Source organism: Amblyomma americanum, chromosome 3 (genome assembly GCF_052857255.1).
Source record: "Amblyomma americanum isolate KBUSLIRL-KWMA chromosome 3, ASM5285725v1, whole genome shotgun sequence".
NCBI lineage: Eukaryota > Metazoa > Arthropoda > Arachnida > Ixodida > Ixodidae > Amblyomma > Amblyomma americanum.
The window spans coordinates 79,491,232-79,506,506 of record NC_135499.1 but is presented as its reverse complement, the minus strand read 5'-3'; the positions used below and the strand labels follow the sequence as shown (position 1 = coordinate 79,506,506).

At 44.8% G+C, this 15,275-nt stretch overlaps 1 long non-coding RNA gene across 1 annotated transcript in view; it reads left to right on the top strand.

Annotated features, from left to right (window-relative positions):
- The first annotated feature begins 570 nt into the window (after positions 1-570).
- Positions 571-15,275, top strand: part of LOC144123100 (uncharacterized) — a 36,147-nt gene continuing 21,442 nt past the window's right edge. Inside the window, exons 1-2 of the long non-coding RNA XR_013313004.1 lie at positions 571-645; positions 1,674-1,757. This is a non-coding gene — a long non-coding RNA (uncharacterized LOC144123100). The remainder of the gene's footprint in view (positions 646-1,673; positions 1,758-15,275) is intronic.

Genomic DNA, 15,275 nt, shown 5'->3' with positions numbered 1-15,275 from the left:
ATGAGAGTACCTAACACCGCCATGGAGTCCATGCCACAGATTCATGTTACGCGTGTTCGCACAATGCTGCCGTACGACCGCACTACACCTGTTCCGTGTCAACAACACTGCCGCCGATTACGTGTAACTAGTGAAGGAACACCTCCCGCAGGCAACGTCCCAACGTCTTCCGGAACATTCCGGGATATCTGTTCGGGAGGGAGCCGTCCTAGAATGTGCTATTTTTTGCCTGCCATACATTTCATTCTCCCCTCCTCTTTCCACGACATAGGCTACAATTTTTTGTTGTACATTTTGCCACCATCGAAACACAGCTTCTAGAGTGAAATTTAAAAACAATAAAAAAGGGGCGAATTGATGGTAACTTTCCATCTGAAGAAATATAGCCTGTTCAATCGCTCTTATTTTCCATAACTGGCAACTTTTAGCAATGGCTGTGTATGCTGCTCCCATGGTGCAAAAGGATTCCAGCTCCCGTACACATTGCAATTGAAAACTGAAAGCGAAACTAAAGTTCTGCCGCTAGGCGGCCACTGGTACTGTCGGGCCTGTGTCGGCTTTTATTTTTAAGCCTGCTCGTCATTGCGTCGCGGTGTGCGCGCTTGAGCGGTTCACGAGAAAGCGTTTTGGACCACGTTTTTCAAGGTACCGTAGTGAACTGAAGTATTTTAGTGTGTATATATAACTGGAAAAGTGCGTAGGTTCGTTCACTGTTGTCCAAGTGCCGTATGTGACGTATCAGGAGAGAAGCAGCCGCTCTGCCGAATGCATTTCTTTGTTCTAGGTTGGCAGAAAGGGCAGCGCTCCTTCACATTGTACAGATTTGAAGTCAGAAAGCACGGGCGATGTTATTATGTGCGCGTGTTCATGCGCCAGAATGTATTTGCAATGTAGCATTCATTGTCCTGAAGTTGGCGTTAGTGAAAACGACGAGCGTCGCCACGATGTGGAGAAGTAGAGCAGCTCAGCACTACCACGCACCTGCCTCGAATGGAAAGCAATCCTATTTCTTAATGCATGCTGGTTCCCATTTTACAAAGCATATGTTATGGAAGAGCGGTCTCAGGGCGTTCCGTTGCTAAGTACCTAAGTGCCAAGGTCTGCAGTATAACATGCCGCTCTTTGCTTGTATCCTAGGAAGAGAAGCAGCGCCAGATCAGACTTCGCCGGGAATCATTGTTCACAGAACTGTTTTTTTTTTTGACGAGACGAATGTTGCAGAGTACTGACGCATGCTGCTTAAGAGCACTACTATGTGTGTTCTGGCAAATTTAAAGCCGTTTAACGCTATTTCGTCAAATTCCTTGTCCTACGGTTTACTCGTGCGTGGTAATTTTTGCAGCTGTGTGTAGGGACTGTGCCGTATCTCTGCGTAGAATACTTTGCGTAAGCGTGACGTCTGAGATAAACTTTTAATTTCTGTCCGCTGCAGAGGCGCTTACTTCCGTTCGTTTTGTGCATCAGGCCGCTTTGCAATTTGTTGACGTTGCCATCTATTTTGGTTTATAGTTGATTTTAGAACGCCACCCAGATTAAGGAATCCATTGCTGTTCATGCTACGTATGTTCAACTTGCTTTCTCAATTTCTTAAAAGTTCACTGTTCGGCCAGGGTGACCTAATTAATACATTGTCGAGGTCTGTAATCATGATGGTCTTAAATGGTTGTCTGCAGGGGAAACATCCACATCCACATGGGAGCCCACAGCTTTCACCTTGATGCCAGTGGGAAATATTTATGAGCAGTATAGAAGCAAAGGTGCGTCTAAGTTTTTCAGCAAGCTTCTTTTTATGTTGTATGTTAGGTTTTCTTTTGGGCCACTTTTCCTTCTTTTCTTCATCAAGCGACTTCATGAAACCCGGTACATAGCCTAACCGTGACCTCATTTACTTGTACATCCTTGCTAGTTCGTAGTCAGCACAGGATTATTGCAAACCAATTTGTATGCTGTTTAACGTAGTTTTCTGAAACCCTTCATTAAGCAAATAAGTTCCAAATATGTTGATAATGTTTTTACATTTCTGTAATATTCAACAAAAAAACGTTTCCAATACCTTGTGTTTGGCGCATGATGGCCTCAGTTGCCTATGTGCCATAAAATCCAACACAAAAACAAAAGGCAAAAAAGGTGATAAAAATGTTTCAGAGATAAAAAAACTGTAAGGCATGTCAGCAAAAATATTCTATTTTTGGGGCATATTGTGCGACCTGTTGTAAGGTGACATGGTCGTAATTTGTTTACTAATGGCAGTAGGATTTATTTCTATAAGTTTAATTGAAAAAATTTTTGTTTTAAGCGAGAAATAAATTTGCAGTTTACGTCCATGCGTTCTATCCCAGCATTGCACGCTGCACAGGGCTCGAGATGTATGCTCCTTATGTTTTGGCTTTGAAAGGTCCGCTGGTATGTTCATTCACATTTTGTCACTTTCAACTCGAGCATGATATAAGTCCAGCATGCACCATTGAGAGAGAGATAAAGGCTCGATATGGTGAAACTAGCGTATTCCTCTTAATGGTAGTGCTCTTGTAAACCGCCTTGTGAGTTCGCCTCCGCTGCCTTCACTCATTTGTTGGAGCACTTAGAGGGCTACAACACACTTGAACGTTTTTTTTTTTTCACCTATGTAAACAGCTCATAGAGCAGTATTTGACTTTTATATGGCCTTTTAATAGTTTCTTTGTCTGTCAAGGGCCTCACAGTTCCTCCAGTGCAGTCACAAGCACTCTTCGTATGTGACGTGGTGAAAAAGTTCATTCCACTGAAAAATTGAAATCATTTTCATGGTAGTAAAGGTTTTAAACTCTGATTGGTTATACCGCAAAATGTGCTTCCTGGCTCAGTACGGTTTGTGTTGAGGAACAATAGCAGTTCTGCCATCCGGCCACCTTATATTTACTTCTTGTAATAGTACCCTTCAGCAGGCTTCTGTATTGACGAACCTGGTGGCATTGAAGCTCAGCACACCATTGTATTTTGGCATTGGAGTACTGTTTCTGTGTATATTTTCAACCGGCGGCAAAATGTGTTGCAGTGAGAAGGCACCAAAAATGTTAGATGTTGAACGCAGGAACTCAACTTGCAAAAATGTTTTCTCACTTAAAACAAAATGCTTCGATTAAACTTATATAAATAAATGCCATTAAAAGGCAATGTTCAACTTCCTATCTGTCATATTTTAAGATCGCCGCATTATGTATTAGATCTGAATGTCTTAAGAAGCAAATTTTCTCAAGTTTAGAATTCTTTTCCTGACATGCATTATGCTTTTTGCTCTCTGAAACATTTGTGTGGCCTTTTTGCCTTCTTGACAGCTTGGAAAAAAAGTTGGAATAACAGCGGTGAGAATATACAATTTGATACACGATTTGAAAGTTTCATATTTTGTACCTTCTTACATGTTTCGTTTGTACCTTCTTACATGTTTTGTTTAAAACAAAATAAGTTCACTTTAGTGCATATGGAAGCGCAATACTTTTTATTTCTATAAAGTAAGTTTCATAGTCATTCGTAAGAATGTTTTTTTACAATTTTTTTTGCAATGCTAGGTTTGGATACCAATTTGAAACTTGAGATGGCGGTGGCGACACAAAAATCTATTCTGTCAAAAGAAGCTGGCCAAATGTTTGTCATAGTAATGCAATAAGACAATACTTTTTATCAGAAATCGAAGACGGTTGAGTACTATGTCTGGATCATTGGCCTGGAAGGCCCAATGACATTTAAATGCCAACAGTGTGCAAGTATGAAGGAGCTTTTATCATATTTTTGCAGCTCGATTTTTATTGGAGTATAGGTAGAACGCAATTTTTCTGCTTGCATAATTGTAATGGTTTCATACCATGCAGTTAGTTTGCTTTGCCTCTTTTACGCAAATTTGTATTGCTTTGCACCTAATTTTTGATGCAGGCATTAGCCTCATATGGATACTGCTGCTTCTGAGCAGTATACTCAACTGGACAAGTGGAGTGGTATGACTGTATGTACCTTTAATTTTCGAGAAACTTTTATTCATTCACCTGGCTGCTTGGTATTTTCATGTTTCATATGTAACGGCAGATGAAATGCAGGTCTGTCCTAAGGATGAATGTGGCCATTTGTTAACGCCATTTTACACAAGCGATGTTTGCGAAATCATTTATTATATTTATCTAGTTTGAACTAATGTTCACTACATCTGGATGTATGCCTTAAAAAAAGGGAACCAGAACTCGTGGAGTAAGAAATTTGCTTGGCTTGTTGAGAACATTTCGATGCTACAGCTTGCATTGGGTGATCTCCAAAGGCACAAGTTTATGTGTATGTATTTCTTCAAAAGTGGTTGCAGAAACAAACATCTCCTTGGAATCCCTTGTGGTCGCTTTCCGGATCTAGACGTAATCTTTTAAAATTGTGTGACAGTATTTTAATCTTGGCAAAACAGCATGCTGGCTAACAGGACACAAGCAAGACACAGATAAAACGCTAACTGAGGAATTTATTGCATTGCTCAAAATAAAGACTGGAAGCGTCATCCAAAATGAGGAGGAGGAAAGTCACGGAATCGTCATTTTGTCACATATGCTGTGATTATTTATCCAGATAGTCAATTCCTTTTTTCATTAACAATACTGACGATGTGCTTACGCAGGTTGAACAAATCTCATGTATGATGTTCGTCTGGTTTATCCCGCGCATGAGCTATCCATTATATTTCCTCATAGTTTTACATTATCAAAAATGTCGAATGCACTCATAGTCCGACAAGTGCCTGCTACTATGCTGTCATGTCCTGTCTGTATTGCCGACATGTTGCTTTAGATCTATTTTGACATACCGACCTTATTTCTCAATATATGACGCTCCTCATGACAGAAGGGTCTTGTACACTAAGCCAATGTCGCTTACTGTGCATTTGTCTCTGCTTCATTTTGCACGGGGCGGTCTTTGAAGCGTGTTGCATATTAATTTTAGCTATTTTCTGCGAAAACAAATGAAGCCATTGTAAACAAATTCTACAAGCTGCAAAAGAATGTCAAGTGCCAAACGTTGAAGAACGAAGCCAAAAAACTTGTGTGAAGCAAACAACTTGATCAAAGTAGGACCTGCTGTGAAGGGTGAGGACCTATGCCTTCTTTACGGCAGAAACACACAAATATAACTGCCCTTTTTATGTAATTGTCTCTGAACAGGGATCAGGGAGCAGCCCTTAGGGCGTTATCTGCCAGAATTGCTCTCCTTCCTCACCGTGGAAGATCTTTTCCTGGCAAAGAAGCCAGAAATGCCTGCATTCCTGTCGAACAGCTGTCTAGAAGTGTCTACTCTATTGTAATTAAGGAGTTACGTACATTACACGCCGCCACATACCGCCTTGTTTGAGATGGTAAGAGAAGCCATTGGTTCCATGTGAGCAGTACGATTCCAGGTCCAATGCGGAGTTAAGGCAGATGGATTCGTGGACTTGTTAACCATACATTTGCGTTCTACCTAATTTAAAGTTGAATGATGATCTGTACACTCAGTGGCAAGGAGTTTGCACCAATTACTGCGTTGCACCAATTCTCAGTGACCTTCTGCTGACTTGCTTGTCATGATCGCCTACTAATAGAAGCTTTTCGTGGCACGAATATGATAACGGCCTTCCGATTTCTGTACAACTTCCTAGTAATCCACAAGCTAACCAAGGGAAAAACAAAAGCATTGTTGACATCTTTAAGACCTTCGAAGTTCTTGCCAACTTTGAGCTGACCATACGAATGCCATTGCAGGAACAGGTTCAGTTTTTCTATCTATGACTGTACATCACCGGTGCCCATCAATGTTTGTGTTGTCTTCCGCAGTGGAAAAAAAGCTATGGCTACAGACACAATGAAAAATGCCCCAAACAGATTTTATATTGACCGTCAGCAGGAAAGTGTCGAGGCCCGACTGAAATGGTTACGTGAAGCTAGTTTCCTGATGACCTCATCTGTAGTCTTGACTTCAATTTAATGAAAGAAATTTGCCGATCTACCCCAACGAGGCTTCAGTAAGAAGACGGAAGTTAGCTGTCATGTCTTAGGTGCACAATATCAGCCACGCGCTAAAGAAAGTGGTCGGACGAACTGCTGTGAACTTAGTACGCAATGCACCCAGCAAAAATGCTTCAAAGGCCGCCCGGTGTAAGACGAAGCAAGGAGACAAATTCACAGCATGCGACCGTGACTTCGTTCACAAAATCTCTTTGTAAACCAAGATAATGATGAAGATGATTATATGTTGCAGAACATCATAAGTTGGGAAAAATTGCCGCCGTGTCAACATTCATCTAACGGAGCATTTCGGCAACACAGATAGGACATGGCAGCAAGCAAGCAAGACACGTGTTGTACAGTGAATGCATTCCGCGCTTTCGATGTTGTAAAATTCTGAGGAAATATAATCGATAGCTCTTGCGCGAGATATGTGAGGTGTACATATTATATACGAATTCGTCAACCTGCGTAAGCACATCATCCCTAATTTTAATGCAAAAGAATTTGACTGGGTATGTAATCCAGTCACGATATAATCCGTGATTATATCTGGGTAAATAACCACGAGAGATGTCACAAAATGATGATTCCATGACCTTTGTTCTCGGTATTTTGGATGATGCTTCCTGTATTTACTGCGCAAAGCAATGAGTTCGTCAGTTAGCGCTGTATCTGTGTCATCTTGCCGGTGTCCTTTTACCCTGCGCGGTTTTGCCAAGAACCATGCACCAACTGGCCCGGTGGCTTTCTGTGAAGTAGTTTAGTGACCTCGTGCAAATTTTTATTAATGGCTTTTGAGTTTACTGGCTGCATACACGGAAGATATGTTAACTTGGCACTGTTGCCTGCCTCTGAAGATGTCACATACTTAGTATAATAATGAATGCGTGCTTTGTGTTGCGTTGAAGCCGACCACTATCATGGAAGTGGTTGCATCACTGATTGTGACACGGATATGATATTGTCTTATGTCACAGTGAATGTTACATCGGAATTGTCGTTGGTGTCATAGTAAAGCATTACGAAGTGTGCTTTATTTTCGTTTGTTGTCGTGATAGTTTGGTCCTTTTATTGTCAGTCCACTCTCCAGCAATGCCAGTGGTTTGCACTAGCTTGTAGAAATTCGTGCAGAATTGCATCGTCTGATTACCTTCACTCCATTTACTAACAGGTAGCTTTGTAGCTCATACATTGTTTTTATAATGCCGTTTAGAGCTATTTTCGCTGAAACCACAATGCCCTCATTAGAATGGTTTAGGGAATAACAGCTGCCGGTTGCTTGCCATATGGGCAAATTTTATTCTCTCTGTTAGCGTTAGCATGCATAATAACACACATTAATGAGAAGTATGTAGACATTTCATGAGGATCATTGAGCAATGTGAACTGTTATAAAATGTATTGTTGTGTAAAATGCGAACTCGCACCATGCATGCCGTTCTGCGAAGGAAATCTTGAGGTGGCTGAGAACCTATTCGTTGAGGGCGGATGACTACTCAGCAGGCTCACAACGGCGGTTCACTCTAAAACTGCCGTAATGTCAAGATAATGGATGTTCAGCATAATCTACCTTATGTTTTCGTACAAGCTATTCCTGGGAGTTAATGTCTGTTGCGAGTTAGTAGCGCGTCCCCCACGTTCGAAGGGGAACGCTATCGCGTGTAGACTCCAAAAAGAAAACAGAGATCAAACAAAACAAAACTAGGCCGTATTTATATATTAAAGGAAAAAGGGCCAATAAAAACGCACACGCCAACAAGAAAAACACAAACTCAACAAGCGTCCAACACTACAGAATTTCTTTAAAAGACAGAGTTCGCCAGATGTGGAGCGTCCCATGTGAAGCGGGGATGCATTGCAGATAGGGCGAACGCGGGTCGATGGAGTGTGACGCGTCGTTGACGATGCGTCGAAGGAAGCGACGGAAGGGAGCCAAGTTGTAGTAGGAGCGGAGAAGAGCGCAGGGAGACGCTGGTGGTCTCCCGTCAAGAGCCCGAAGAACTTGGCAGCAGCAGGAGGATCGTAGCCAGATCCTGTTGACGGTGGCCCGAAACGCCATAGGCTTAAAACTGGCTATTCAAGGGTACCTTTAAACAGAACGGACCCTTAATCCACCGGCTGCCACTTCCACACTTGCCAAGAGCGCAGGAGGCTTACGTCGGTGATCCAAGAGAGGTCACGGCAGCACGGACCCAATGTCCTACGGCTGCCACCTCCACGCTTGCATGACAAGACCTTCGCTGCGCTGTCTTAACATCCCTGTTTTCTGACCGTTAGCTCTCTGCTCCTCGTACTTGCCACGCTCTTTGTCACCTCGCACACACCCTTCTCACGCGAGCACGCGCAACGCTGGGATGGCACGCGCAGCGCTCCACTGTCCGACGCCCCGCTGTCGACGCAGCGCGTTCACAGATCCTCCGACGATCTTTTTGTGCACCTCACATATGCCCCCCCCCCCCCCCCCCTTCAGAAAACGTTTTTTTTCACATACAAAAACTACCGCTGGTGGACACAACACTTATGTTCATGTGGTAAACAGACAAGTTAAACACTGTCAAAATCACCGAAGGCACTTTACACAGTGACACATGGATGCGCATAGAAACGTGGACAGGGGAAACTTGTGGTCAAACATAATAAATCTAGAAAAAGAGAAAATAAAAATATTACGAAACATCAAACAAGGACTTTAAACCTGTCTTCATCATAAAGGCGAAAATTTTCATACTGAGGAATACTTAACCGGAAAACCAAGAGAAATAAACAACTTTTCGACACTCCCAGACTACATTTGCACAGGTAACCATTGCAAGCACACCAGATAGCAGCACTTTACATTGGGCATTACCCTCCGTTAATTTATAAACTACTCATGCAATCAGCGCATTACGACAAAAGAAGACGCCTGCATGGTCTCTTGGGACGCACGCTCTTCGTACCGTTTAAGCATATTGATGTGGAAAAGCTTCTTAGTGTGGCCCAAGCCGATCCAATAATCCACGTCGTTCTTTTTTCCACAAACCACAAATGGACCTTTCCACTGCAATAGCAGTTTATTGTGGCTGCTTGGCAAAAAAAAAAATGAGGGCACGACCTCCAACCCTTAAATGCCGCTTGTTTCTGTTCCTGTCATAGTATTTCTTGTGAGACTTGGGCACGCAACAGATTTTGATGTGCCGCTCTCAAAGTTTGCTCCTGACGTTCCCTTAGATTGAGAACGTAACCATAGGTCGTCTTGCTGTCTTCTCCAAGTTCTTACCTTGTCCAGAGCTCTCTGAGGGCAGCGAGCGGTCCTCGCACGTGACGTCCAAATATCAACTCAAATAGAGAAAACCCCAGACTCACCTGCGGTACCTCTCTGTACGCCAGCAGCAGCAGAGCGATATAATGATCGAAAGTTTTGGACTGCTCCTGACTCAGCTTCTGTAGCATCTGCTTGAGTGTGCCTTTAAATTTGTCCGCCACTTCGTTGTACATTGGATGGTAAGGGCTCGTGCTGAGATGTTTCACCGCTAAGAGATCATTGAGCTCTCTCATCATCTCGGAAGTAATACAGGAGCCCTGATCACAGAGGATCTCTCTCAGGAAACCTATTCTTGAAAACATCTCGACCAAACATGTCGCGGTTGCTGAATCTATCTTTAGCAGAGCCAAGGAATCGGGACTCCGCGTGGCAAAATCAAGCAGAGCAAGATTATATCTACTCCCTTTCATCGAGGTGGGCGACAGCAGACCGACAATATTGACAGCAACCCGATCAAATGGAGTGTCGATAGGAGGCATGCGTCCCAACGGAGTTTTCTCTACTTTAACTTTTGGGCACGTCTTTTGGCAGGTGTCACACTGCCGGACATACCTCTTAATCTCCTCCTGCACTCCCGGCCAGTAAAATTCTTGCAAAACTCGATCTGTGGTCTTCTTAATGCCCTGATGCCCCTCCAACGTGCTATCGTGGGCAGGCCTCAACACCTGTGATTGGCAAGACTTGGGAAGTACTACCTGTCGAACCTCTCTGCCAGAGGCGAGATGATAGAGGCGGTACAGCAAACCCTATTCAACAGAATACGAGTGCGAAGTGCCGTGCTTGCCATGGAACACCTTGCCTATTTTCACCCAACATGCATTCAATGATACATCGTCTCTTTGCTCCGCTTCTAGCATTTCCTTAGTGAACCTCCTGGGATCAACGTTTAAAACAGTATTTTCCCTCCTTTCCAACCAACATCACTTCTGTGCCTTCGCCCTCGACATTTTAACTGGCGACCTTGTCATTGACTATGCCAGGACATAATTTAGCAACGCCCTCCAATTTCTTCCAAACAAAGTATGGATTTAACGGCTCGCTGGCCTCCGGTATATTTACAAATATGATATCGTACAAGGCTGTCTCCATGCATTTCACCAGCGCCGTGCCAGTGAAATAAAGGGAAGCGATATAGACTTCTGCCTCGCGAACTTGCAGACTACTGCCATCAATAAGGAACACCGTAGATGTCGAGCCAGTGAGAGCTGAGCCAGGAACTAGGGCCCTCCGCACTACCACTGTATTGCTCCCCGTGTTCTGTAAAACACGTCGGGGAGATTTCGGAGCTCTTCCTCTAGGACAGGCATGTTGTTTGAGTCTGCCGGCTTTCCCCGTACAAGCTCAGCCACCATCAAATCCTCAGCTGGTTGAAGCCTGAAGCCTATCTGCCATTGTGGACACAGTTTCAGACGCAAAACTCTATCTTTGGACACAAGGGGACGATTGCTTCTGGTTTTCGTGCTTTCTTGAGCAGGAACTTACTTCATGCCCTGTTTTTTGACCGTAAACCCAATAAACCTGTTTTGGCTTAGAGCGACAGTCTGCAGCCTTAGGTCCCAGTCGGTTACAAATGAGGCACCTTCCTGACTGTCTACTTGATGGTACATCATTCTATCTCGGAATGCCCACCTCGAACGATTCTTTGAATGAAGACAAGCTTCGTTGCCGCTGGGCCTCTCGAAAGTTGTCTGCTGCATCAGCCATTTTGTCCAGCGTCTTCCACTCTCTTTCTCTAAGTAAAATCGCCAGACTACTATGACAGTCCCTAATGAACTGTTCGGCCACCACCAAGTCACGTTAATCATTGTACGTTGTGGCCGTTCCCGTCATCTCGACCCATCGATCGAAAAAACTGAGCAAACGCGCTGCGAATTGCTTGCCTGTTTCTTTATCAAGCGGCTTACATTCGCGAAACCTTTCGCGATTACCTTTTGCTGTAAACCGAAAATGTTGGATCAGGGCTACTTTCGCCTTATCATAATCTATAGAATCTGTGGGAGACAATCGACCGTACACACGGAGAGCCTCCACAGTCAAAGACATACTAAGGGCTGTCGCCCATTTTTCCTTGGGCCAGGTGTGCCCTTCTGCGATACGATCAAAACGTTTGAGGTATGCGTCCAAATCATCCCTGCGATCGTCGAAAGGCGGGATCAATTTGTGTGTGCAAACCGCTGCTGAGGGCCCCGATGAGGGTTCACGACTATCCCCTCCAGCTTCTTCGAGCCTTAACTGAACCTGCAATCTATGCTCTTTAGCTTCTGCTAACAACTTTGCATGCTCGCATGCGACTTCCGCTAACAATTTTGCATACTCGAGCGCCTTTTCACGCTCGCGTTAGGCCTCGCGTTCGGCTTCACGTGCGCACATTCCTTCTCTTGCTCGGCAGACACTCACGTGTGCAGCTCGGCGTCTTTCAACCCCCACTCTTTCCCTAACTCAACTATCTCCTTTAGCGTGCTCATCGTTTCCTTATACTTTAAAACCCACGGCTTTGTCCTGTCGCGCGGACGCCAATCTGTGGCGAATTGGTAGCGCGTCCCCGACTTTCCGCAGGGGAACGCTATCGCGTTCAGGTTCGAATGAGAGAACAATGAGATCAAACAAAATGAAGCCGTATTTACAATTAAAAGGAAAACGGACCAATAAGAAACGCACATGCCAACAAGAAAAACACTCACTCAACAAGCGTACAACACTACAGTATAAAAGAAAGAGTTCACCAGATGTGGAGCATCCCATGTGAAGCGGGGATGCATTGCAGACAGGGCGTACGCGGGTGGTTGCCGTGCGACGCGTCGCTGGCGCTGCGTCGAAGGAAGCGACGGAAGGAAGCCAGGCGGTATTAGGAGCGGAGAGGAACACAGGGAGACGCCGGTGATCTCCCGTCAAGAGCCCGAAAAACTTGGCAGCAGCAGGAGAATCGTAGCCACACACTGTCGACAGCGGCCCGAAAAGCCAGAGCTTTAAAATAGGCTAACCGAGAGTACGTTTAAGCAGTACGGACCCGCAATCCATCAGCTGCCACCTCCACACTTGCAATGCATGCAGGAGGCTTACCTCGGTGATACAAGGGAGGTCACGGCAGCACGGACCCAACGTCCGACGGCTGCCACCTCCACGCTTGAATGACGCGATCTCCGCTGCGCTGCCTTCCATTAAACTTCGGTTTTCTTACACGTCAGCTCTCGTGCTCGCCACGCTCTTTGTCGTCGTCGCCTCGCGCACACCCTTCGCACGCGCACACGCGCAACGATCCGCTCTCCGACGCACTGCTGTCGACGCACCGCGTTCACAAATCCTCCGAGGATCTTTTGTGCACATCGCAGTGTCACAGCCGAAGCCTTCATCAAGCTGGTTCATAATGATGCACAGGCATGAATTTTTTATTGTTTCATCTGAAAAATTTAGGAGGTAGATGGAACTGGAATTGAATCTTATTTTTGCAGCACCATAACGCCAAAAAAGCAAGCATGTGGCTCTACCGCTGAGCGCTAGAAATTATGAGGCTTTCCAAATAAAAAGTGCTTTGCCTTGAAGATTTTCGGTGGCTTGTCAGTGCGACGTGCAAGCATAGGAGGATCCGTTACGAGAGCTCTTAAACCTTATTTTTCGCCGTTTGCAAGAGAATATTAGGCCTCAGATATCAGCGCACAATTTCAAAAAAGTAAAAGTTGGTGATGTCGCCAGCAATATGCTACCGGACTACTAGACTACTCATGCACTACAGCAGAGTGCGTGTTTTTCTAAAACACTATGCATGTTTTGCTCAGCTGTATTGATAAACAAAGACGGCTACCACTCTCTGTGATCAACCCGTTATATGGACTTCTTTGGTTGTCCTTATCTCATGTGCCATTGCTAAGGAAGGCGTCCTACTGATCAATGGGGGCGACGGATAAAGCGCACTTGCTTGCGGCTGTTTATTTGTTTACCAAAATACCATAAATGCCCTCTGGCAGAAGTTATTGCATATTATTCGCCCTAGAAGAAAATCATCTAGAATTGCTAGCCAGCGACACTTTCTTTGTATGCTGCATATTCAGTAACGTACCGTGTTTCTTTCTGCAGCCAGAACTTCTGCAACGTTGACAGAGAATGCAAATTCGGCTCTGAAAACATGTTTTCTCTAATTTTCGATGGCCCCCTCAACCACTTGCTTTGCGTATTCTAGCCTTGATCCTTGCAATTCTGTGAGTAGGGGCTTCTGGTAAGAGATGTGGTTATGCAGTGCAGCTTGTTGAAGCCTCCTCTGAATGGTTTTGTATGATACGTGGAGGTGCAGTGCCTCTATGATACCTCTTGCAGAATGATGGGGGTCTGCCACGGCTGTGGCAACTATCAGCTGATCCGTTTTCGTTTTTTTGTTTGCCCTTTACGGCATGCATCTCTGAATCTGGCTTCGTGTCGGTACGCTTGAGATATGCGATTTACACCGGCTCTTGTTCTTCCTGTAAGCCTAAAGATTTCCCTCTGGATTATACCTTCGATGTAAAGTCACACGATGAATCTTTTCCTCAAGACGCTCTTGAGCCGGCATATCAGGTCAAGTTTAAATTCGTTGTTATCATCTTTTGCTCATCGCAGGCCAACAGGCGGCTTGCGATCTAGTGCTCGCGTTATGTGAAAAGCATCTCATCATTATGAACTAAGTGTGGCCCAGAACATTGGTACGTCGTTCCTACTACCGGCGAAATACAGATAAGTTAGTGTCATGTACCGCTGCTGCCACACTTAGTTCATTTTAAGGATGCGTCAAGTTTGCGCCGGCTCAGCAGCAGTCTGCGTTTCGCTGTGCACTGTAAGCAACCTCTCACGATAAAGCGCCCGGATTCGAACACCAGGCCCGTAGCGTGGGGAACTGCCGGCTTTCGTTTTTTTCTGTTTACTGCTCTCAAAGTTTCTTTCACCTCATTTATCTGGACGCTGGAAGCGCTGCTGTTGGCGCAGCTTAAGCGAAAGTCCTCAGCGCGAGAGCACAGGGCGTTGAACGATCTGGGCGGCAAGCAATTCCGACAGCGTACTAGCAGCGGCGTGTACAGCAGCGTCATCTCGCGCTTGTCGCTACGATTAAAGAGCGCACAAAGCAACACTGTGATTTGGACAGGCTGCGAGCTAAGATGGCGGACATGGTCACGTAGACGTATTGACACCAGGCAGCATTTCCACCAGATGGTGCTGACCCGCTATTTTGAACCGGAGGCGTAATTCATTTTGTCCTGTCCACGACTGCACACACTAATGCGATTTGATGGCTATCACTTCAGGGCTCACTTAATCAGATTTAACTGCTCTAACACGGTTTATTTTCTTAAGCGCTGAAAAGAATACATAATTTGACCGAGCAGAAAATTTCCTCATTCCTGCACTGTCAAGTTTTCTACGAAATAAGTGGCCGTCACGGCAAGAAAACTTTGGGGGTTCGCTTTACCCGGAACGAAAGTGATAACCATCAAATGGCGATAAACTGCGCGTCATTTGAATCTCGGGAAGCACAAAGTAAAATCTTGTCGCTATGAAAAATGGACTGAAACGAATGGGCAAGTATGATATTCATGTATGCACAGAAAGAGGATGGGCTCTTAGTGGTCGAAAAAGACCGGAAAAGTAACCAAAAGGCAAGCAGAAAACCGTAATAGGATATTAAAGAGCACTAAAAGCGGGCGCAATGCGGCAATGGGAATGATGAATTCGATGAAAAAAAAAACTTGGGCCGCACACGGAAAGAAAGCAAGGAGCAAAGGGGAACCAAAAAAAATTGTTTGATTGTAATTTAACCATCAGTACTGCGTCATTTCGAGCGATCTTATGGTGCCTTAGAAAGCGCAGTCCAGAGAAGTATCGCCATATTAATTATTCATGTGCCGTACGTGGTATCTCTGAAGAAATGATAAAGTATATTTTGTTGGAATGTAACATGGTCGATTCAGATGGTTAATATACAGCGCGATGCACAACACAATGAACAGAAGGAGAAA